General features: G+C 42.1%; 1 protein-coding gene across 1 annotated transcript in view; it reads right to left on the bottom strand.

Moving 5' to 3' along the window:
• LOC309336092 (uncharacterized protein) overlaps positions 1 to 24,811 on the bottom strand; it is a 378,925-nt gene that overhangs the window by 228,302 nt on the left and 125,812 nt on the right. The gene's annotated exons all lie outside the window — the stretch shown is intronic.

The following is a 24,811-nucleotide window of genomic DNA, read 5'->3' as shown; positions in this document are numbered from 1 at the left end:
TTGGCACTAGAAAACTGATTGCTTCTCTGCTAAAGTTGGGGAAAGGATAAGAATCTCAGGGTCTGATTCTGAACTTATCCCCAGCACTAGAAAATAGGAGTAAGCCCTCTGAAACAGAAAGTTGCTCCAGTGTAAATCTACTATAACGGTAGGCTTTTTGACTGAGTTTGCCTGGGAGCATAATTATGTTTAAATTTCAGGGAGCAATATAGTAAGTGAAATTCTCGTGGGTAATCAAGACCAAAGTGTATATCAGTATTCCTTGCAGAGCCAGTGCGGGGGTCCTTGCAATGACTATATAACTGACTATTAAATAATGATACTGAAACCCAACTTATTTTGTCTCTGTTGCAAATGTCTCTGGAGCCAAAGGAGCTGCAGGGTTACCCCGCCCCCTCATGATTTAATCATACACATCAGCATTCAGAGATTTTTTTGAAGTTCAGAACTTTAAGATCATGAATATAAGCAGGAGAATTTTTGCATTTCCCCCTGCAAATATGTAGCTTGCCTAGTTGCTTCATAAACACTACCAATGGGACTTCAGCATGTACCTTAAACATCAGAATGAAACACCACCACAAGTACTTATGGGAACAATAGCCCCCCTGTATTTCCTTCAAGTTCCTAAGTTTATTGTCCTAACCAAAGCCCATGACAAACATTCAGCAATAGTATTAATAAAATAATACAGAACATACATCCATAAAATAAGCCAACATCCATGATGAAAGAAAAGATAACAGAAATACCAACAAGCATAAATCTATATTGATTTCAGATCAAACCTACGAATCAACAAAACAGCTTATAGCAATTTTATCTAACTTCTTTTTCCTTGTTGTTGTTGTTGTTTTACAGCCAATGCATAGAGAGCCACTATGTGTGTTACAATGCTATTACTGTCTCTCAAAAGAAACCAAACCTTTTCTGTCAGGGTGTACCTGATTGCTGATGTGGACAAAGGTTTCAGAAAGCAATCTCTGGGGTATAAGGGGCAGGCTAACAAATATTGAGTGATGTCTTCCACCTGAGTCTGACCACAAATACAAAGTCTGTCTGTGTACAGGATGTTGTTATAGCAGCCATCCAAGACTGCAGTGGGCAACAATTGGAAACGCAGCTCAACAAAGGCATTTTTTAAGGAAACTGGCAAGAGTTTGGCCAGATAACCAGCTCTAGAATGCTCTGTTTCATATTTATTTTTCTTTGAACACTAGATTGAATATCCCACTTTTGTTACTGGCAGAGAGGGACCCTGAAAAATTGGTTGTGACACTTGCAGAGCAATCCAAACCCCCTTTGTACTGGGCTTGGCTGGTGGTGGATTGGATTGGACTGGAATGGACTGGATGGAGGAGTTACTTCCCCAGCCCTGCTGGCCTCCATTGGCCAGCCTTCTGTGGAGTGATATCAAAACAGGACTTCCTAGGGACAGGGTGGAGCTGAGCCAGCATCAGGCCTGATTCAGATCCAATCACTATGATAGTTCCAGGCCAGTGCAGTGATCTGTCTTCCACCCCGGTCCCAGTGCCCAACAGGGCTGTGGATGCAGTGGTTGTCCCACTGCTCCATAAAGCCCCACTGGGAAGGGGGGGGGAGAGTTTGGATTAGGAGGAATGAATCCCTTAGAAAAGGTAAAGGTAAAGGACCCCTGGATGGTTTAGCCCAGTCAAAGGTGACTATGGGGTTGTAGCGCTCATCTCGCTTTCAGGCCAAGGGAGCCAGAGTTTGTCCACAGACAGCTTTCCAGCTCATGTGGCCAGCATGACTAAACAGCTTCTGGCACAACAAAACACCACGACTGAAGCCAGAGTGCATGGAAACACTGTTTACCTTCCCGCCACAGCAGTACCTATTTATCTACTTGCACTATTGTGCTTTCAAACTGCTAGGTTGGCAGGAGCTGGGACAGAGCTATGGGAGCTCACTCTCATATTTGAACTGCCGACCTTCTGATCGGCAAGCCCAAGAGGCTCAGTGGTTTAGATGACAGCGCCACCAGCATCCCTTTACGAATCCCTTAATTCAAGTGCTGGCAAGCTTCCTTGAAAACACCTCCTGTGAAGCCTTTCAGTGTGTGTGGGGGGCTGTTCTGGCAATGGTGGAAGGGAGTCATGGGGGGGGCGTGGCACAGTGGCAGGGGACAACGACACATTCCTGTTTTTTCTCAGATGGTGAAACGGGATGGGCAACCCCTAGTGCTCGCACTATTGTGTGTGGTGCAAGCTTCTCCTCTGAGAACTTTGAAAAAGGGGAACATAGCACTGGGATTTTGGTTTGTTTAGAAGTAGTATGCAGAAATAGAAATAATTAATTTGATAAGACTGATGGAACTCACAGTTTATTACTCCTGGGAAATGAAGCCATTCCAAGTGTAGCCATACATGTGGCTGTTATGGAGTCATGAGTTTAACACACTCTAACTAAGGAAATTAAGTTATAGATAGGTAGCCGTGTTGGTCTGCCATAGTCAAAACAAAATAAAAAAATTCCTTCCAGTAGCACCTTAAAGACCAACTAAGTTAGTTCTAGGTATGAGCTTTCGTGTGCATGCACACTTCTTCAGATACCAAGGATAAGGAAATTAAGAAAGAGGAAGGAAATAATGCCAGGGATGGGGGAACAATCTACATATCATCAAGTAGTTACTCAAGAAGGATCAACAAGGGAAGAACAGCTGGCCTTTCCGTCTATCATCCACTACTGGTTCAGGTAACTTGTCACAAGCTTTGGTGCTTTACGCCCAACACAACACACTCTCAGCCAATCCATACATCTAAGGCATCATCCCCAGATGTTGCTGAACTATATTGCCCATCAACCCTGACCTTTGGCCCAGCTGGCTAGGGAGGCTGGGTGTTTTATTCAAATAGCAAAGCTGGGAAAGGCTGATCAAAGGTAATCAGCCGCCCTCACCCTCTCTGAAGGGCCAAGGCCCTCAGGCCTCTTGGGAAGTCCTTGAGCCAGGAAGTCCAGCTCCAGGTGGCTGAATACATGACAATGTTCTGGCTCTTCCAGGGACATCGTATGGGTAAAGAGATGGCTGTGCCCATGTGGACAGCCATCTTTGTTTCAGCTTATTATTGTCTGTTAGTTCTTCATAATTGTGTTTTTGTGATTATTTCATTGCTTTTTATGAGTCGCTTCATTTGCAATGAGAAGAAGGCATAAGTGTTTTAATTAAATACATTTCTGAAGAGGCACAAATAAAGAGCTTCCATTCTCACAAGAAATCAAAGGAGGCAATTTTTGTGAGAAAGATTCCAATCAGTTACAAATATTTCTGTCAAGTTGCATACTAATACTTATGCTACTGATCCCTATGTGCTTCATTTTCTTTTTAATTTAATGCTCACTTCTGTCTAACTGACTGTAGGGGATTGTGCCCCCTCCCCAAATTGTAACTGATCTTGATCAAAAGGCCCTGTAGGAGCCCCTCCTAACCAATGCAGACACCTAGACTAGAATTGTATCTTAAGTAATGGCATTGCTTTGTGATGCAAGCAGGGTTGACCCAATAATGAAGTGGAATGAGACAACTGTCTCAGGCAGCAAATGGCAAATTGGCATTCCCCCAGGCTCCTTCTTTGCATCATTATTAGCTTGGATGGGTGGCTGGCTTGTCAGCTACCACCCACCCAGGCACTCAGGGAAGCAAAGCTTTTAGTTTAGAGAAACATAAGAGATAACATGATAGAGGTTTATAAAAGTGTGCATGTTATGGAGAAAGTGGATACAGAAAAGTTTTTCCTCCCTCTCTCATAACACTAAAACTCACGGAAATCCGATGACACTGAATATTGGAAGATTCAGGACAGACCAAAGAAAGACCTTCACACAGCACCTAGATCCATTTCAGTCAAGGATTAGGTCCAATTTTGGCATAGAAAGTGCTTTGGTTGCCGTGTATGATGACCTCTGCTAGGAGAGAGACAATGGGAGGATGTTGATGTTAATTCTCCTTGATCTCTCGGCAGCTTTCAATACCATCAACTGTGTTGTTGTTTTTAGTGTTGTTTGGCCCCATGGAGCCTTTAGTGTGGGATTTCATCGGCTTTGGTTTTACCCTCCATATTGTTTAACATCTACATGGATTAGATGGGCCACTGGCCTCATCCAGCAAGCTCTTACATTCTTAGACCTCTTTGCCACACTCTCCTCTTCCCTGCCTCACCTCACCTCTCACCTCACTCTGAAAAGAATCATAGAATCAGATTCACCACTGATTCACCACTGGGAGAATCAGAGTTGGAAGGTACCTTGATGGTCATTTAGTTCAACCCCCTGAAATGCAGGAATCCTGCCATCCCTGGGTGGGCTCAAACCACCAACCTTCTGCTTAACAGCCAGACGCCCTGACCCATTGCAAGAAAGTGACCTGGCTTTCCTAGGACCAGACTCTTAGAGCTACTTGATTCAGGAGAGGCATGGAAAGTAAACCACTAGAGCTAGGTGCCTCAGAGCTCGTTGGCCTGGGGAGAGTAGTCATTTAGCCTTGGACTTGTTTTCATTTGTGTTCCGTGAGAGGAGCTACAAATAGATCTGGAACCTCCTTCAGGCCCTGAGCCAAAATGGGATGGATTACCCAGACATTGGAATGAGGAACATCATGTTCTATCATCTAATCTCAAATGGTCAGTGCTCCTATTGAAAGGAATGGAGTTCAACAGTTAAACAGCAAGGATTCACACTCACTACAGATCCTGAAAATATTAAATAAAGCTGTGGCACTCATTCAGCCACAAAGATCCTGTGCCTCGTCTCGTTTTCCTGGGCCTGTGAGCAGTTTTTCCAATCCAAATGCATGTTTATGGAAGCAGGTCTCTGACCTGATTTTGCAATATTCTTGGACTTCTTTTTCCACATGGTTTTTAAGTGGGCAAATTTCAGGAGTAAGCTTTGACAAATAAAACAAAGAAGGTGTTTAGGTGAGCAGCTTTTACGTCAGGTGTCTGCTGCTCAGGTAACGTCTGCAAAATGCCCACGTAAGCAGCATTTGCGCTCCTTTCACTCCAGAAGATAAATTATGCTAGTTTGTTCTATGAGTGAACTGGGGCATGGGAGATATTTTACCATCTGAAAACATTCATTGTGTAGGGAGGTCACTTCAGCTCTGCTTACTCAGGTCCCTTGAATTCTCCGTAATAGCTTGCTGTTTTTCTGTCAAGCTGTCAAACTTCCTCTGGAAAGAGTCTCACTTTCGGGTTACATCTAGCAGTTAGAAATGGAGGGTGCATTTAGCTACTCAGCAATCTCCTTAGGGGAGAGCCAGCTGCTATTCAGTTGGGCAGGGGGAAAACTTCAGATTTTAGTGAAGGGCTCAATATTGAGTCATTTGGCAAAAAGACCCAGGACGTAAAGGTAGGCCAGGGATAAGGAACCTATGGCCTTCCAACTTAGGGTTGCCATATTTTGAAGAGCAAAAAAAGAGGACACATTTGCCAACTTCTACTTTTAACTATGAATTGCTATGACGATTCTACCTGTGAAAAAGAGGGCATGTCCTGGAAAAAAGAGGACATATGGCAACCCTATTCCAAGTCCCATCAGCCCCATCTAGCATGGCCAATTTCAAGCATGATGGGAGCTGGAAGGCCACAGGTTCCCCTCCCCTGATATCAACACTTATGAAACCCGATTACATGTGGTCTGAGGCCTGGTGTACAATAAAGCAGAATGATGGTTTGAGGCCTGGCCTACACAGAGAACAGAATGGTATGTGAATGGCATTGTTAAATGGTGTGTGAAGGTCTCTGAAACATGAAAATGTTAAATGTGTAGATTGCAATATTATGCAACCAATTGTGCAGTTAGAATATTAACCGCTAAAGATTGGAAGGCAAGTGAAGTTTCATTAATAGGGGAATGGTACCAGAAGCTTCTATTTGTTATGGTGATGAATAAAATTTCAGCCACAAATTATTTGCAACTGAGTAATTTCAATGCACCATATTCATTAGTTAGAAGAATGCAGTGCATTCATAAGATATTTGAAAGCAAGGTTCCATTGTGATGACATTTGTGAGCCAGACCTAATGTGATTGCAAACTAATTTTTCTCACCTTTTGATGTATTTGCGTTTAAGGCTACAATCCTTTACGCACCTGCCTGGGAGCAAGTGCCACTGAACTCAATGAAACTCATTCTGAATAGGTACACATAGGTTTGCATGGTAAAGCTGCAATCCTATGCATGCATGCCTCCATGTAAATCTCACTAAGGTCAACAGGCTTACTCTCAGATAAGTGGGGATATGATTTCAGGCTCAATACGTGTATGGGGGAAATCATAATATTGTTAGAGATTAGAAGGCTGAAAAACATTGTATAGAGAAGCCAAGGACTCAGCTACATTTGTAATGATAAAGTGCTTTATATGCGTTATAACATTGTGCTGAAGTAATTGCCCACACCCAGACAGCACACTATTGCTATTAAAGTAAATCCATAGCCAGCTTTTGGCAGTATGGGCAGAGCTTTGCTTTTGCTTCTATTGCTGCCCTTATACCACACTACTAAGCCAATGGAGAACCAGATCATCTGAAAGATTCATTTAAAGTGTTGCTGCTGTTGTGTGCTTGCTTCTTTGTTTCATTTATGAACCGCTTCCTATGAAACATCTCCATTTGCTTTCCCAGTACAAGAATAGCCATATACAAAACAATTGCATATATAAAACATATGGGTTGTATCCATTAAAGTTGTCCCGTTAGCTCAAAGACTTCTGCCTGTGCAACTGGACCTCCTCTTCTCGTGTGCTCCCACTCTAACCACAAATCTGTTCTGGGGGTTCCGCCAACCCTCCAAAACAGATTGGGAAGGTGCAGAGGAAGGATGGGGAGGTGAAGTCCCATTGCATGGGCAAAAGTTCTTGCACCAATGGGACAGCTTTGTTAGATATAACCTTATATGTAATATTATGTGTGTGTGTTATGTTAGATATAACCCATATATATGGGTTCTACTAGAATATTTTACACCACCATTTTACACCACCATTCTTAGAGAGTGCATATTTCCATAGACATTGATTGTAGCTATTTCATCAGCATCCATGAGGTGGGAATAAAAGTTCAAGGTGATTGTATTACCAGGAGAATTTCATTTAGCTGAATCCATCTGTGTCTGGTGCTGCAATATTTTATTACAGAAAGAGATAGTTTTAATTGGAATTTACTGAAGTCTTTGAAAGCTTCCCAACTTAATGCAATTTGGAAAGCTGTATTTATTTTATATATTATCTAAATGGAAGAAATTGCTGCAGTAGTAATTTACATTTTCTGCCTTAGGTAACACAAGCAGGGTTCTCTGGGCAGTATTTCTTCATTAATTCTCTGCTAAATGACAATAATAGATTTAGTATTCCCAAAACACATGATGGAGTAAGTCTTGCAGCCACTTGAAATCTCTTTTTTAAAAAATAAATAAATGCTGTATAATTCTGTTTGGCTTGGGTGCGGATTTCATGTTCATGATGGAGTTACTGATGAAAGGTATTTAGTTTGGGCTTCTCTGTACATTATATTGAAGATCTTCAAAAATGACTACAAGCACTGAGTATCTAGTTGAGTCTATCATCTTCGGCTATGGTCTGAACCAGCTAGCTTTTAGGGAAAGTAAGAGGAAAATGGATTTGCAACCAAGAGCACCCCAAGCATTTCTAGCTTCTGGGCATCAACAACTATCTCCATTTCACAAATAATGGAAATGACCCAGCACCAGTCCAATACCCAAAGAAGATGGTGTGGTGTTAAAGTTTATTTATATACCCCAAAGCAAGACATAATAAAAGTACAGTAAAAATAATGTGAGTCATCAAAACAATATAAGATAGCCAGAACAAAATACCCAATGGGGCCCTGCTTACACAGTGAACAAGTCAAAATATGATGGCGATTCACTACCCTAGAACTGTCTACCTCAACCCTTTTGCTTCATTCTCCAGCTCTGTAGTCACTAAGCCATTCTCACTGCATCACAGAAAACATGCAGACCCCCATCAACCCACTAGCTGTAGGCTATATCCAGCCTCATAAAACCAAAATGCTTGCCTCTAATTAATTTATGAAGGGGTTAAGACCATAGAGTAAGCTGTCCTGACAGGCTTAACTAGGTCACAACCCCTCTCCTTGAGAGGAAGGGTTACCAAACTCTTTCTCTCTTTTTCCAACATGATGTGAACCCTACCAATACAGATGTGGCTCTAGCAAACCATCTTTATGTTTCTATACAAATAATTTGGAAACATTTACCATTTTGAAACCCAGTGAAGCTGCCTGTGTTTTGTGCTGCTTTATGGAAAAGCAAATGAATCTGAATTTTGAAGAGTCTGTAAGTAAACATTTTTTAACTTACCAAGTGTGTGGTCTCTTTCTATGCTAAGGAAGTGCGAAACTCTGGAAACCACCCAGAATGGGATATTTTAAAGGTCTCATAGTCAATATTTCCATGCTTTACTTTGCTGCATGCTTTGGGATTTTAAATCTCTGCTAGGGCTCTCTCATCAAAGAGTACTTGCCCCAAACCTGGATCTAGGCATCCAGTGAATTTTTGCTTTATTTTACCATATAGTATTTTCCCTTTTAAATCAAATACAAATGGCAAAAGCCAACACTTACTGGTCCCTCCCTGCTATACCACATGACTCTGACAGTGTCCTGACAGGTCCTAGAAGCAATGCAAGGAAATAAATATCATAATTGCAGTAGCTGAAGCAAACACTCATTTGTTTTTAATTGTTTTTACATTACTATTTTTGTTGTTATTATTATTTCAATTTATGAATTGCTTGACAGATAAATGATTTATAAAATTTAGAACATAAGGCCCAGCATAAAATCAGAAAAAATAATGAATTACAATAATACACTATAAAACAAGGAGCAGTCAGTTGACAGCAAAATCAACATAAGGACTAGAAACTTGGTGATGGGTCGAATGGATATGCACAGAGTAGAATGGTGATTTGATAAGAGCAGAAGTGTAAGCATTTATGTAATATTTCTTCAGTATATTCAGCTTTGTGTCCATGAACTGATTGCCATCTTGCCCCAAAATGTACTGATACATATTCATTTATTTGCACATCATTAAATTTCCCTTAGGTTTGGACAAAGCTGGGTTTGATTTCACAGTTGTGAAATATCTATCCTATCCAGATGAGGTATCCCACCTTGACTGCCATGACTAATAGCCACTATAAACTGTGAAAATGATGATCAGTTAAAATATTGCCAACTGAACCTTTTCCTAATGGAAAATATACTTAGAGTGGAAATAAAATAGTCCTTGGAATAAAATTGCAGCAGTTTTTTTCTTTAAAAGTGAGAAAAAAGAAATGCAAAGGGGAAGCAGAAACTGCATATTTTGGATAGAATCTAACTGATGCCCTTCAACATGGAATAACTTTTGATTCAACGTGTCTACAAATGGAAGAAGAGGGGAGGTTTTCTTTCTTTCTTTTTTTGCAGATTCCCCCTGTTTCCCCTTCACCACCTTCCACCCTGTCCCCCAACTCTCTGGAACTCATTTTGAAGAGGCACTAGGGTTGCAGAGGGGAAGTGGATGGTTCCAACTCTTGAATTATATGACTATATAATTCAGAATTATATGATGCTACCTGAAGACAGAAGTGCCTGGTGTGCTCTGGTCCATGGGGTCACGAAGAGTCGGACACAACTAAACGACTAAACAACAACAACAACACCTGAAGGAGCACCTCCACCCCCATCGTTCAGCCTGGACACTGAGGTCCAGCTCCGAGGGCCTTCTGACGGTTCCCTCCCTGTGAGAAGTGAAGCTACAGGGAACCAGGCAGAGGGCCTTCTCGGTAGTGGTGCCCATCAGATGTCAAGGAAATAAACAACTATCTGACTTTTAGAAGACATCTGAAGGCAGCCCTGATTAGGGAAGTTTTTAGTGTTTGATGTTTTATCGTGTTTTAATATTCTGTTGGTAGCCGCCCAGAGTGGCTGGGGAAACACAGCCAGATGAGTAGGGTATAAATAAATTGTTGTTGTTGTGGCATATTTTGTACTGCAAGATTTGCTCCTTGATGGATCATCATTCCCATTTCAAGTACAAGATTTTCTGTTAGCTTGCAGGTATTTCTTCAAAGTAGTAAGACTAATTCATTTCCAGGGTGGGACGATCACATGAGGAAAATGAAGACTGCAAGACCCTAAGGAATAGAATACATGGGGTGCATATTCACAATGAGTAGTATCATACTGATATGGAAAGAAAACTGATACTTAGGGCACTCAGTATAATTTTCTATATTCAGGCTGGGTTTATCTGACTATAGCTGTAGCACAGCGGTAGTGAATATGGGGCCTTCCACAATGCTGTTGGACTCAACCATCTGCCCCAGCCAGCATGGCTATTGGCCAAGGAGGATTAGAGTTCTATTCCAGCAATATCAGGATGGCTACAAGTCCGGATCCCTGCTGTAGCTCCTGATGCAAACAACAGCTCAGAAACACACTCCAGAACTCTATGGTATTAAAATCAGTGTCCTAAATAATGGAGATGGGTAAGTGAATGAAACAGTCCTAAGCAAAATAAGAAAATCAAGGGAGAATTGCTTCATTGTGCCACCAAATACTGTGAATATAAAATGTATGAATGAATGAAAAATTATTAAGGGAGCACTTCAGTCTTCCTAGACACCCGAACACAATCAATCCAAAGGGTTATTACATGGAGCTGCTGAACTGGGATCATTAACAAATTTGATTGTTCCAGTATTTTAAAGGAAGGGTTTTTAATGGTGCACAAATGCCTCTCATTTGAATCTGTACAGTGTGTCATTTTGTGTGCCACACAAGTTTAGCATTATTGTGTGGGGTTATTAAAAACATTAGGCCTCTTTTTAAAAAATGGCCTGTCTTCCAACGCACCACCACTTTCTCAGATTTCTTAACAGATAAAGCAGGCTATTTCCTAGCCCACAATAACAGTGCAATCCTAACCAGTCACTGGGGCTAGGATTGCAGCCTTAAGGTTAGTTACTACAGTCAGATTAGCTGACATGGGGGTGGTTACAGCATGGCTGTTATAGGAACATGGCAGATACCAGGTCAGACTGATGGCCCAACAACTAGGCTAATATTGTCCATTCCTGGCAGCAGCTGTCCAAGGTCTCTAGGAAAACTTTCCCCTCATTACTAGCTACCTGATTGCATTACCTGGAGATGCCAGAGTCTGATCTGAGACCTTCTGCATGAAACCACGTGCTCTTCTGAGCTACAGTCTGTGCCTACGTTGTGTGTGGAAATGATAGTGTGTGAACTGAACTACACAGGGAGCCCACTGACAGCCACCTCTCTGAATTTTGCAATACATTTTCCAGCCAATGCAGCCTGTATCCATGTACAGGCAGATTCATACTAATATAGCCACACACTCTTGCCTTGTTCATGAGACCATAGGCATGAATGCAAATGTGTGGAAAGGAATGGGATCTCAGGAAAGGAGTCCCAGAGCAGTTTGGAGAACACTGACAATGTCCCCATCTTAAACTTTCCTTCTGAAAAGGCCCTATCACAGATCTTTCTTCCCCAGGTTGCTCCTTGCTCTCAATGGGCATAGCTGGGGGGGGGGCAGCTGTCCCCTCCAATCAATAAAATTCAATACAAATACATAGCAAACTGAGGTTCTTCCCCACCTAACAAAAGGCCTGCCCCCATCCACAAAAATCCTGGCTATGCCCATGTAGGAAAGCCTCCTTCTGCACATTTAACAGGCCTGCGGTGTGTCAGTTTACAAGCTCAGGAGAGGCCTTTGAAGGGAACCTGTTCAGACACCTCCTTCTAAAGAGACATCCTGCATTTATCAGTGCTCTAGTGGCTCAGCCACTTCAAGAATGAATAAACAGGGAACAAAAGGATTCGCTTATTCTTGAAAATGCCTGGAGGGTATTTTAAAAGAGGGGGTGGGGAGAGAGGAAAAGAACCAGTGAACTTTAAACAGGCTCATTACAGCCATCATTTTCTTAAAATAAATGAATGCAATTTAATCATGGACAACATTCAATTAAAGCAAAATAAGAACGTAAGCCAACAGAAAGTTATTTTGTGCAAAAAAGGACTGTAGCTCAATAGCATCACCAGGAAACCCTGCCTGAAACCCTGATTACCTGCTGGAGCAATGGTCTGATTCAGCATAAGGCATGCCATAACCTGCTCATCTAGAAAGCAGGCAAGTAGGTAGACAGCTACAGATTCATTTGTTTGTTTATATTAAATGTCTTTTCTGCCCTTTCAAAAGAACACAGGGTGGCAAACAACCAAACAGTAATAATACAATTTAAAATAAACTAAAAATGTGTTTTAAAATACTTGAAAGGCTTTGAAACAATAAGAAGATCTCTACACAGTCACTTTTCCTTACATCTGATCATTTCAAGGCTGCCGGCTCATTTAGGCATCAAATGCCTGGGGGACTAAGAATGTTTTAGGTGTCATGGGCCAGGAGTCAGCTTTGCCTGCTGAAGGGGGGAAAGGTGGAGTGACTCCTCCTGCAGCTGACCAGCCTTCAAGGACACAGAGGAGAAGGCACTGATGAGAACTAGCTGGCTTTAGCTTTCTTAAGCCTTCCAGCAGCAGCCAGACGCTGGTAACAACTCTTGTAATTTCTGGCCCTACATTGCTGCTTCTTGCTCATCTTAACCCTTGACCATCAGATTCCCTGATCCTTGGACCAACAGACCAGGTGGATTGCTGTTCGTCCAACCCTAGGACTAGACCTCACTCTGGAGGCTGATTCTGCCTCCAGGCAAGTACACCTTAGAGACTCTTCTGGTTGGCTGGCCTCCCACTCCTCTGAACTCTGCACGTTGTTGCTCAGCACGAGACTGGCATTAGGCTTCTCCTGAATGTTAATGACAAAGGAGGCAAGACACACCTCACTAGGGAGGGTGTTTCACAAATGGGGAATTGCTCCCAAGAAGGCCCTGTCATGGGGCACAACACCAACCAGGTAGCACTAACAGGGCTTCCCCTGCCAATTGTAGGGCCCAAGATTACCAACTGAGGAAAGTGCTGTTTTAGGTACTTGGCTCCCAAGCTTTTTAGTGCTTTTTACACTAGTGGTAAACACCTTGAAGTGGGCCTGTTAGTCCACTTCATAAAAATCCCCCTCCCATCATAAGGAGAAGGAAATCTGTCCAAATAGCTGGAGTATATAGGAAACAAGGATTTTTTCCCCCCATTCCAAAATAAGCAGGTTCAAAAACTACAGTCAACAAGAGTTCAATTCATTTGCAATAGTTGCCTCTTTCCTCTTTATAATGCCACAGCTTTTCACTGCTGTTGTTACATATTGAGTCTGCACCAGTCCTTTCATACAACAGAAATAAAGTAGGATAATAGCTATCGGATCAATGCTATTGACATTAATGAGAGCAAGTGGATCTTTCTGTAGTACCAGGAGACTATCATTTCATGACCACATCCTGTCCTGTAGGCATGGTTTCAAAAAGAATTAATTTTCATTCATTCATACTGAATGAAGTGGTCCCCTGTGGAGAAAGGGGCCTCCAATGTTAAGCATGGTTGGCTTGCATAAGCAAGCTGATCTTTGTCATGTGGTAACTGGAATGTTATTCAACAGGCAGCTATTAACAAACAGAAACATTTGAACCATGAGGATGAGAGAGGCCAACTCCAAGGCACAATCAGTCTCACACAGTGAGGTCCCCTTTCCTCTCATACATTCATATTAGCAACTGATAGCATCTTGGTGGAGGGTATAAGAAAACATAACGAAGTATAATCAAACAAGAAGCCTTTGGCAATAAAAACAGCAGAAGTGGAATAATAATAAACCCCACAACCTGAGGGCATTTTTATTTAAATGCCTCCCAAAAATGATGCCATTTTCAACGTCCACAGTGTCCAGGGGAAGGTGGCAAGGATGGTGAGAAGATTGGAGATAAAATTAGATAAGATAAGATTGGAAGTTGCTGGGTACATTTTAGCCTGGAGAAAAACTGATGTGATAGCCATCTCCCAATATATGAAAGGATGTTAGATGATGGACCAAGTTGATCACGATGATGTACCATGTTTATTTTATATTGATGTAGTGGGCAGGTAAGGTAAAGGTAAAGGGACCTCTGACCATTAGGTCCAGTCGTGACTGACTCTGGGGTTGCAGCGCTCATCTCGCTTTATTGGCCGAGGGAGCCAGCATACAGCTTCCGGGTCATGTGGCCAGCATGACTAAGCCGCTTCTGGCGAACCAGAGCAGCGCACAGAAACTGTTTACCTTCCCGTTGGAGCTGTACCTATTTATCTACTTGCACTTTGACGTGCTTTTGAACTGCTAGGTTGGCAGGAGCAGGGACCGAGCAATGGGAGCTCACCCTGTCGTGGAGATTCAAACCACTGACCTTCTGATCGGCAAGTCCTAGGCCCTGTGGTTTAACCCATAGCGCCACCAGCGTTGAAGCAGAGGCTGAATAAACACTTATCAGAGGTGCTGTAGTAGAGGGCTTCCTGCATTGGCAGGAAAGTGAACTAGATTACCTTTGATATAACGTTTCACTCTGACTTATGATTCTAGAATGAGAAACCCAGTGGAATTTCCCCAAGAACATAGTGAGACTCACTCTTTCTTCTCATTAATTCATTGTATTTAAATATATACATTCCACTGTTCTAGGCAAAATGTTCATCAGTTAATAACCTGGAGGCAACAATGGGAAATGTGCTTTCCATTTTCCCCACCACTTAACTTCTAGGAACAGAGAACAACAAGAATGGGCTTCATAATCTATATTAGAGCAATTGAAAGATATATATATATTTGCATTTGTCCGGTTATTGGGAGTGATAAATCATTCCAATCCCTCCCAAAAGAAACATAAAATGAAAAATAAATTTACATGTAAAGCAAATCTGTTCAAATGTGCCCAAGGTGCTCCCACCCACCACCCCATGACAGAATCCATGCAGAATCCAAGGATCAGTATTTCCCACATTGCTTAGTTCCTTTATTTTCCAGTTTTTAGATTAGCTTTCCCTAACCTGGTAGCCTCTGGATGTTATTAGACTCCCACCAACCCTGCTAGCTGGAGTCCAAAAGCACCTGGATGGGAGGGTGCACCAGGTCAAGAAAGACTGATATTGAAGACTTCTGGGAAATGATATATAATGAACGGGGGGAAAGTGTTGAAAATAATTTTTCCTAAGGAACCAGAAGCTTTTCTTTTAGGTATTATAGGACCAGAGATCCCAAAGGACCAGATGAAACTGTTTATGTACACAACCATGGCTGCACAGACTCTGTTAACCCAGAAATGGAAAGGTGGTCCAACTCTGACCAAAGAAGAGTGGCAGTCAAAATTGATGAATTATTCCAAGATGGCAAAGCTTACGGGAAGAATTAGAAACCAGGACGAGGAGGTCTTTAATAAAGTTAAAGTTCCCCCCAAAGAATGGGGAAAGTTTTTAATTTATTTGAAAAGCTATTGTAAACAATTACATACATTGGTAGGATTGACTTGTAGTAAAAAATTGAACTACAGATTGACAAAGAATTTATAAAGATAGTTATGAAAGACATTCAGAGGGGGAAATCATTACATTAAGATCCACAATTGGGGGGGGGGGTCAAAAGGGATTATATGTATATCTATTTAATTCATTTGTTTATGTAAAATAGAAAATGCAAAAATAAAATTTATATATAAAAAAGACTGATATTGATGGTAGAACAGAAATGTGGTAATACAAGTGGGGAGGGTCCTTCATTTTAAAGACAGCAATGCATAATGACTCCACAATGTCTTATTTCAACAGTTTGCACCAATGCCACCCCCTCTTCAAAGCTGCCTACTGGGCACAATTAAGATTTCTAGCATTCAAGGAAAACATGACACTAATGAGGCATGCAGTTTGGTCTGTGGGTAGAATCTTTATGGAAGTTGCAAGGCACAATTAAAACATCTATGCTGAGAGCAACCTTGCTAGGAAATCTTTGGGAGGCCTGCACATGGGTAGATTTACTGCAAGAGGAAATGCTTCCAAGCATATGTAAATGCTCCTATAATCCTTATGCTCTTGGGTATCTTTTTACACGGCGAACAATATTGTGCTGTTCAGAAAGTGGTGCTTTGTAGAAATGAAATGACACTTTTAGCAATAGCCCCAACCTTCATCTTAAGTCAATTTGTGGTTTGTTAACCACCAGCTTCCTACAGCTTCTTTCTCCTGGCATATCTTACTTAGATATATCAGTCTGACAAGAGATCTGCTGGAATGGCAGTTGTCGAGAAGAGTCAGTTCCACACATTCCAAATCCTTTGGATTTTGTTTCAAAAGCACGGTATGGCTTCAAGAACAGTTACGCTCAGTCTTTATCACCCCTGTTATACAGAAAATTCCAAGTGGGTCCGAACCTCAATGCTTAAAATCCCTGATAGAGGATAAGGACCCAGAGATCATGCTAAGGGTTGCCAAATTTTGCGTGGCTGCCATAAAACTCAGGGAACAAGCTGTGCTGTTACAAAGACTAAGGCCTCAGATGCAAACCCTAGATAATATTTTAGTGACAAAGACCTAAACCACATTTCTAATGGCTGTCATATTCGTACTGTTTATTGTTATAAAGGTAAAGCGACCCCTGACCATTAGGTCCAGTCGTGACCAACTCTGGGGTTGCGGCGCTCATCTCGCTTTATTGGCCGAGGGAGCCGGCGTACAGCTTCCAAGTCATGTGGCCAGCATGACTAAGCCGCTTCTGGTGAACCAGAACACCGTTTACCTTCCTGCTGGAGTGGTACCTATTTATCTACTTGCACTTTGAGGTGCTTTCGAACTGCTAGGTTGGCAGGAGCAGGGACCGAGCAATGGGAGCTCACCCCGTTGCGGGGATTCAAACCGCCGACCTTCTGATTGGCAAGTCCTAGGCTCTGTGGTTTAGACCACAGTGCCACCTGGGTCCCTGTTTATTGTTATATTTGATTGTTAATTCAAACTTAATTCTATTGTGCTTTATGTTCACTTAGTATGGTATGTGAAGCTGGTCTGGGGCCATAATAAATTTCATTTCAGTTAAGCCAGTGTGGTGGTTAGAGTGTTGGACTAGGACCAGGAAGTTCCAGGTTCAAATCCCCACTCAGCCATGGAGCTCACTGGGTGACCTTGGACCAGCTATGCTCTGTTAGCCTTTTCTACCTCACAGTGCTGCTTTTATGATAAAATGGGGAAGGGGGAGAATGGTATATGCCACCCAGAGCTCTGTGGAAGAAAGATGGAAGGTATGTTGAATAATGAATAAAAATTATAAGCAGATGTCCTTGAGTAATGCTTTAAAGTAGTTTCAATATGGTCACTTTACCTTTTTAAAAAGCCAAGCATTGTGTAATGCAGGGCTGGGGAACTGGATGCAACTGGTGGACTGGATGCTTACCTTCCCCACCCCTCCACAAGGCACCCGCCTGTCAATCGCCTGATGCCACAATGATGTGACCCATTTTTCTTTGTCCATGCAATTTGAAATCAAACGACAGAAGCAAAGGCACAGGGCTTTGCATCACATTATAATGGCATTATTCTTCCAACAGCAAAATTAAAGGAAGCATCACAAGATTTGTGCACATAGAAAAAAACCGAGTCCGTTTTTCAGAAATGGCAATGGACATGTCTTTTTAAAACCATAGATCCATAGAATAACAAGATGCATCCTCCCACCCTTGAGAGATCACTAGATGAGTGGCAACCAACAGGTATAGAATGAATTCTTGAGAAGTAAGGTCAGCATTGGCACTACAAAAAATGGGAAAGAGACTTAACTTAGCATCCAAGGTGACCTGTTTGCCAACAATACCAACTTCCATTACAACCTGCTTCTAGAACTTGTTTACATAGAATTTTTACTTTTCCACTACCATTTCATCCATACAGAGTTGTCCAGTGGAGTTGTATATCAAGGGCCTGATGTGGTGAGATAGGAGCTCTTAGTGGCCCACTGTGACACTTTGCTGGTAAGTCATTTGCATCCATTCAAGTCATGATTCCAGGAGAGTACTTTTAACAGCTTTTAACAACAGCCCTGTTGTTAGGGTTGATTTTCAATTTGTAGAGTTAGAGAATGTGGGCAAGATCCTTTGAAAGATCAGGTCAATCGGACTTCCGGGTTGGCACCATCGCCGAATGGCGGACTCCTTCCGAGCTCCGGAGGGAGCCTGCTCGGCAGGGGCTGGGTCCTACCGCGCCGGCGATGCGGGGACCCTCAAAAACCATGGGCGCTGAAACCCATGGACATGGTGACTCGGCTGGCACCTTTTGCGCCCCCCCCGACCCGCGAAGGAGCCTTTTTAAAGGCTGCGGAACGGGTGACGGGGGGTGGTGCTTTGAGTCCTCCGCTTCCCCTGCCGAGCGAAGCCGCATGCCATTCGACGGAGAGCGCTGACTTCTTCTATTGAAAATTTGGACTTAAAAGAATAACCCGTGAGTAATTGGAACCTGGACTAAAAAGGGGGATAAATTTTTCAAAAAATTCGGAGCGAGCGGGGGAGGCGCAAAAAGGAAGTCAGCCCCCCCCCCCCCCGTTGTAGAGGAGTTAAAGTAAAGGATTTGACAACTAAGATCGAGCGCAACCCTATTTTGACAAGGTTACTAACTTCGCGACGGAAAATTATAAGACTGAGCTGGAGGAGAAAAGTGGAATTGAATTAAAAAGTAACCCCCCCCCCCCCGGAATCCTGGGAGCGATTTGTGAGAGCGCCGGGAGAAGAGAAAGAGAGGTTTTGACAGCTGTCAAAGAGCTGTCAAAGCGGAAGAACAAAAATGAGAACTTTGTTACGAGGACTTTGCCGGTTACATTTGTTATAAATTGGATACAAATTGCTTAAAACAAGGAATAACAAGTTATTTTGACTGGTGGGCGCGATCTGGAAGGGAACTGAGTTATTGCAATCCACCTAGAGGAGCTGAGGGATATTACAAGTATTGTTGGCTTGGAACTTGAATAGAACTTTTTATCTCCTGGGAAACTGCAGGAATGGAACACTATTTTGTCTACAGAGGTCAACACACTAAAGGAGACAATAGATTTATCTATTGAAGAATGGAAGGGACTTGGCATAATATTTTGTTCCTGAATAACAGAGCCTCTGCAGAGGAATTAGCAGCTTTTGGAATTAGAACATTTGTGCAGGAGAGCAGGAAAGAAAAAAATGGAGGAGAGGGATTAACAAGAACAACAAGAACAACAAGAATTGGATAAAGTTGGAAGTGGGAACATTTGGGACATCCAGATTTGAAAAGTTTAAGAAATAAAATTGGAGTTTTTACTCCTAAATATAAAAATCTGGATGGAAGAAATGGGCCTTTTTGAGATAGACTCCTTCCAAGATTGGACATTCGAAATTAAAGATGACTGGTAAAGGACTATGGCCTAGATAGATGTGGGAGCTCCAGGAAGACATCAGACGTTGATGAACATTGGGAACGCAACCGGGAAAGGGGGGAGGGAAATTTGGAATCCAAAGGGTGTAAAATTATATTTGATTATCTTAATTATATTTTTACAATTTTATTTTAATTAATTATATTTGATTATTTTAATCTGTATTGTATATTAAAGGAGGGAACGCGCGGAAGGGAACAGGTCGATTTTAGGGGATGGGAAAATATTTTTAAAACTGGGCTAATGATAATAAGTTCAAAATCTGGGATAAGAATTTGCTGAATTCATTTGTAAGAATTGGAATACAAGAGGGGGAGGGGAGGGGAAGTCCTGGAAAGATGCTATTGAAAATAAGATTTTAAATTGGGATGTTTTGTTCTTTTTATTTTTTTTGTAATTGGAAATTTCTAATAAATATTATTTAAAAAAAAAGAAAGATCAGGTCAATCACTTGCATGCATGATTTAGTTTAAATTAATATCTATCCGTTGGTTCTATATGTCTCTTTTAATTGCTGTTTAATATTCTTGCTGAGTTTTTTATATATACTACAGCTGTGGTAGGGAAAGCATATAAATATTTTAAATGAATAAATGAGTCCAGACTACACACTAGCATCAGACTTGGTAAAGGCAAAGAGATGGGAGAGGTTTAGGGCCAACTGTCAGTAAACCCCTCTATCATACACTGAATGTCAATATTCCGTCAAAGTTCTAGATGACTTCAAATGAGGGGCCAATGATGGTTAGAGGAGACTTGTGTTGGCCACTCCTATCATTCCTATCATTGTACAGTGGTACCTCAGGTTAAGAACTTAATTTGTTCTGGAGGTCTGTTCTTAACCTGAAACTGTTCTTTACCTGAGGTACCACTTTAGCTAATGGGACCTCCTGCTGCCACCGCGTGATTTCTGTTCTCATCCTAAAGCAAAGTTTTTAACCCGAGGTACTATTTCTGGGTTAGCGGAGTCTGTAACCTGAAACATCTGTAACCTGAAGCGTCTGTAACCTGAGGTACCACTGTAAATCAAAGTTTATGCAACTTCTGTTGGTTCCTTTTGATGTTAACACCTTTAGTTTTGATGTTTCCATATCTTGCCTTCTGGTATGTTATCACTATTTACTTACTTACTTTGTGTGTTGTCTGTGCATGACCCTTCTAGGAGACTTAGTTTGAATTATATGCAGATACCACTAAATGATGAGACCTTCAACATAATTTTTAGATATTTCATTTAGCAGGGAAAAGGAGATGTCACAGGAAAAGATAACATAATTCTAAACCCATTCTAAAAAAATAGATTCTTCCCCCCCCTCCCCCCCCCAAGAAAACAGAATTCTGCAAGCTTTCCCAGATGAAGAAGGTTACTCACCTCCTTCTTTGGTCAAATATTTAGTCGGACTTGAAATGGTCTCCATTTTCTTACATTGTATTAAGGAAGAATCTCAATCTCAATGGCCTCACTCTCAAGGAGTGTTTAAAAAATAACACACACAAAGAATGCCACATCTGAGTCCAATTTGGGTAATTGCATCCCAGCCTTGCTCTTTCTTTATTCCCTTGACGTAATTGCAGAATCCAAGGGAAAGGATATGGGTTTAAGGCATGAGAGAGACAACAAGGAGGCCCCAATTGAAGTTATGATCCATTCTAAAACAATTTGGCCAGGATCCAATGAGGTAATTTAGCTAGATGCAAGGGCTTCACTCATCCAGTAGCGTGATATGGGTCCCCCCCCCCTTCTTTTCTGTTAATCTTTGAACAACATGCCCAATGCTTATCACAAACTAGCTCCACTGATGTGCCAGCAAGATACATGGCCAGCAAGGGACTTCTACAAGTTCAAGCTATTTGCACATCAAGCCCAGTCATGTCCATTTTGACTGTCAGTGGTTCTCCCAGGTTTCAGGCAGAGAGGTCCTTCCCATCACCTGCCACTTGATCCTTTTAACTGGAGATGCTAGAGCCCTATACACACAATGCTCTTTCACCAATCAACAGGCCATGCTGTCTCTCTTGCTTATCCTTTAACCACACCCTTATGGGGCCCAGACCCTACTTGTTCTCTTTCCCCTTAGATCCCATCTCAGGGTCCTAATGCCCCACCCTGTGTCCCCACTCCCTTCTACCTTAGATCTTCCTCCCTGACATCCCACTCTTTCATTCTCTGGTCTGTCTCTTCCCTCTTCCTTGAGGCACATGCTGCCTTGCTACCCCCCTCTCTCTTCATTTGCTGTTGGTGGCAACAAGAACAATACTAGATAAAGTCTGTCGTCATCCCCTGCCCCAATAATAGCAAAACAAATCTTCCGCGTACTGATTGTGGATACAAGAGAGGCTGGCTAACACCTTCAGGCAGGCAGAGACATCTGGCTAGCCATTGCTGGAACCTGAAAACAGAATTTCTCTAGCTCAGAAAAGCAAGTTTGTCATCTTAGAACAGGGGTCAGCAAACTTCTTCAGCAGGGGGCCGGCCCACTGTCCCTCAGACTTGGGGGGGGCAGACTATATACTGGGGGGGGGTATATGAACCAATTCCTATGCCCCACAAATAACCCAGAGATGCATTTTAAATAAAAGCACACATTCTACTCATGTAAAAACATGCTGATTCCCGGACCGTCCATGGGCCAGATTTAGAAGGCGATTGGGCCGGATCCAGCCCCCGGGCCTTAGTTTGCCTACCAATGTCTTAGAATATGTCCCTCCTCCCCAGTTTAGGAACTCCCCATTTTACAATCTGCAACCCTGGCACTGCTTCATCTCCACCCACTCCATCCCACTCCAAAGTATAAAGCATAGAGTGGCAAACAATTGAGGCTTCTTTATTTCTCTATTACAGATCCACAGCTATAGAACGCTCCCCCATCAGATATCTGTCTGGTACCATCTTTCTTCAGTTTCAGGAGGAAAGGGAATATTTGGAGCTTTGGAAGTTGGGCAGGAGACGGTTAATGGATCCAGGAATCCTGCTCAAATTCACCTTAAGGGTCTAGGCAAAATTGCTAAATGCTCTTCCTCTGTTAGGGAGATCAGCTGTTTGCTGTCAGTAGCTGACCCACAATGATTAGGAAATGATCTGGCCAAGAGACATACTAAAACAATGGTCTTACGCACACAGCCTGTGAAGTGTAGCACTTCCTAGGGCTCACACACACACACACACACACCTCACATGGCACTTATATTTTCAACAAACACAGACACACATCCTTACAACATTCAAGGACTGCAAGTGTAAATGATTACACATGCACATGGGAGTCCCAGGCACAAAGATGCAAATGCACATCTATTAACAGCACATATATATTAGAAACATTTCACCTCTTTGCTGGGAGGAATACTTGCATTCCCAGGGCAAGCATAATTGTCATGCAAAGTGTAAAGAGGCCCAGGGAAAGCAGAGGAGTACATGCCTTTGAGATCCTTTGATCAAAAGTGCTGTCAGTGTGGGCAGGATCAACTATTTTTAACACCTCTTCCCCCCCTTTTCTTCCTAATGTAACACTAACTTCTCAACAAATGAAACTGATCTGTAGAAAATGTAAGTTGAAAAAAGAGACATTGCACATACTTCTGTAAACCAAGAAATCTTTAATAAAAATATGTTGTTGTTGTTGTTTAAAAAAGAATAGGATAACTGTTTCAATAGGCCCCTTTCCCTTTAGACATTCACTTACTTACACAAACATTTACAACCTACCTATGATTTAAGCAGCTTGCAAGAAATGCAATAATATTCAATATAAAAAGCTCTATGGGGGGGGGGGTGAGTTCTGCACAATCCCAACAAAGTTAAGCACTTCAGCTCCTTGTGATTTGAAATAGGAGAGTTAAACACTTTAATCTCTCCCACTGAAATCCAAGGGACTCAACAGGACATAACTTCAGCTGGAGCATGCCTGTAAATATTAAAGACACTGCTGAAGTGTAGAACACATTTAAAATATGCTTCCTATAGGAGAACTCACCATCAAACTCAGTGGGACTTACTTCTATGTGTAAATATGCGTAGGATTGAGCTGCATACTGAAGTCTCTTTGGTATATAGGAAATCAACAGGAAAGCACTTAATATTACCTATTAAGTCCCACTGATTTAATTATTTCTCTTTGGTTATAGAGTTCTGCCAACCTTATTGTCAGTGAGTTGACATCCAACTGTGAAAACATATTGCCTACTGCCTAGGGCTCCCTTGGACCCTCTCAGTTTAGTCATTAATGGATCACATGGAAGTTACATGCATAACCCTTGCTGTATTGAAGAATAGCAAATTACTTGTGACTGGGCAAGCAACCTAGTGATGTCACATCAAAGTAAGTGGGCATCATTCTTCAAACATCAGAGCTAGTACAGGCTGACGTTCATGCCACTCAAAGGTCTGGGGAAATCTGAAAGAGTGAACACAGTTTCACAACCAATACTGTGTATCGGTTAAATGTGCAAATGCCTTATTAAACATTTAGGAAGCGCTATATTGTAGATTAATTTCCAGTGCTGTCCTGCAGAGACAGGCATAAGCCAGGAGAATGAGCAAAGATGGTCTATTTAAAAAATAAAAATGCCAGGGTGGGTGTGTACGAATCGCCTGCTTGACGACAAGCCTAACTGAATATCAGCAAGTTACTTTTTTGCCCCAGATTGAATGGGAATAATAGAGGCAAGGTGAAAGCCAGGTAGAAATGTCTGTTCCATGGAGCACATTTTAATAATAATTTTAAAAATAGAAGGATCAATCAAATTGCATTGGGGGAGGAAGCAGAGAAGCCCCTAAAGACAGAATTTCAAGCTCTTATTAATCTCAGGCTTCAATTAAAAAAATAAAATACAGAAGTCGAATCTTTCTTTCTAGATTTGGAGGAATCGGCATGCTTTCCGTTTAGTGATAAGCAAAAGATGGTGAAGTTTAGCCCTATTCATTCTGTGATCTGAAACTGACAAGTTTTCCTTACCTGTCTCGCTTTGGTGGGTTCCCTCTCTCTGCTGTTTCATTTCCAACTCTGTTTAAAAGTGAAGGGAGGAGGAGGAGGAGAACAAAAGAAAAGCTGTTAAGCGCGCAGATCGCTCCGTGGATCGACACCCAGCGATTGTGTTACATTTGTTGGGAGTGTGTCGTGTCAAAGAGAGATTTGGAAGACTTCTTTTTAGAAGCCGGTGCTTTTGAAAGGAGGAAAAGGGGGAGGAAAAGCCACCAGCACTTTAAAGGTTAACTTCCTCTGCCGAAGAACAGGCGTTTGATCCAAGCACAACAGAGTGTAGCTTTTCAACCTCGCTAGCCAATAAGACGAGTTGGTGGGCGGAGCGAGGACTCTACAGAGGCAGGCTTATTGTTGGGGTTTTTCTTTTTCTTTTTTTAAAAGAAAAACATTTCCTCCAAACCCCCCCCC

This window comes from Podarcis erhardii, assembly GCF_964252035.2.
Source record: "Podarcis erhardii genome assembly, chromosome: 2".
NCBI lineage: Eukaryota > Metazoa > Chordata > Lepidosauria > Squamata > Lacertidae > Podarcis > Podarcis erhardii.
This window is presented reverse-complemented; position numbering and strand designations above follow the sequence as displayed.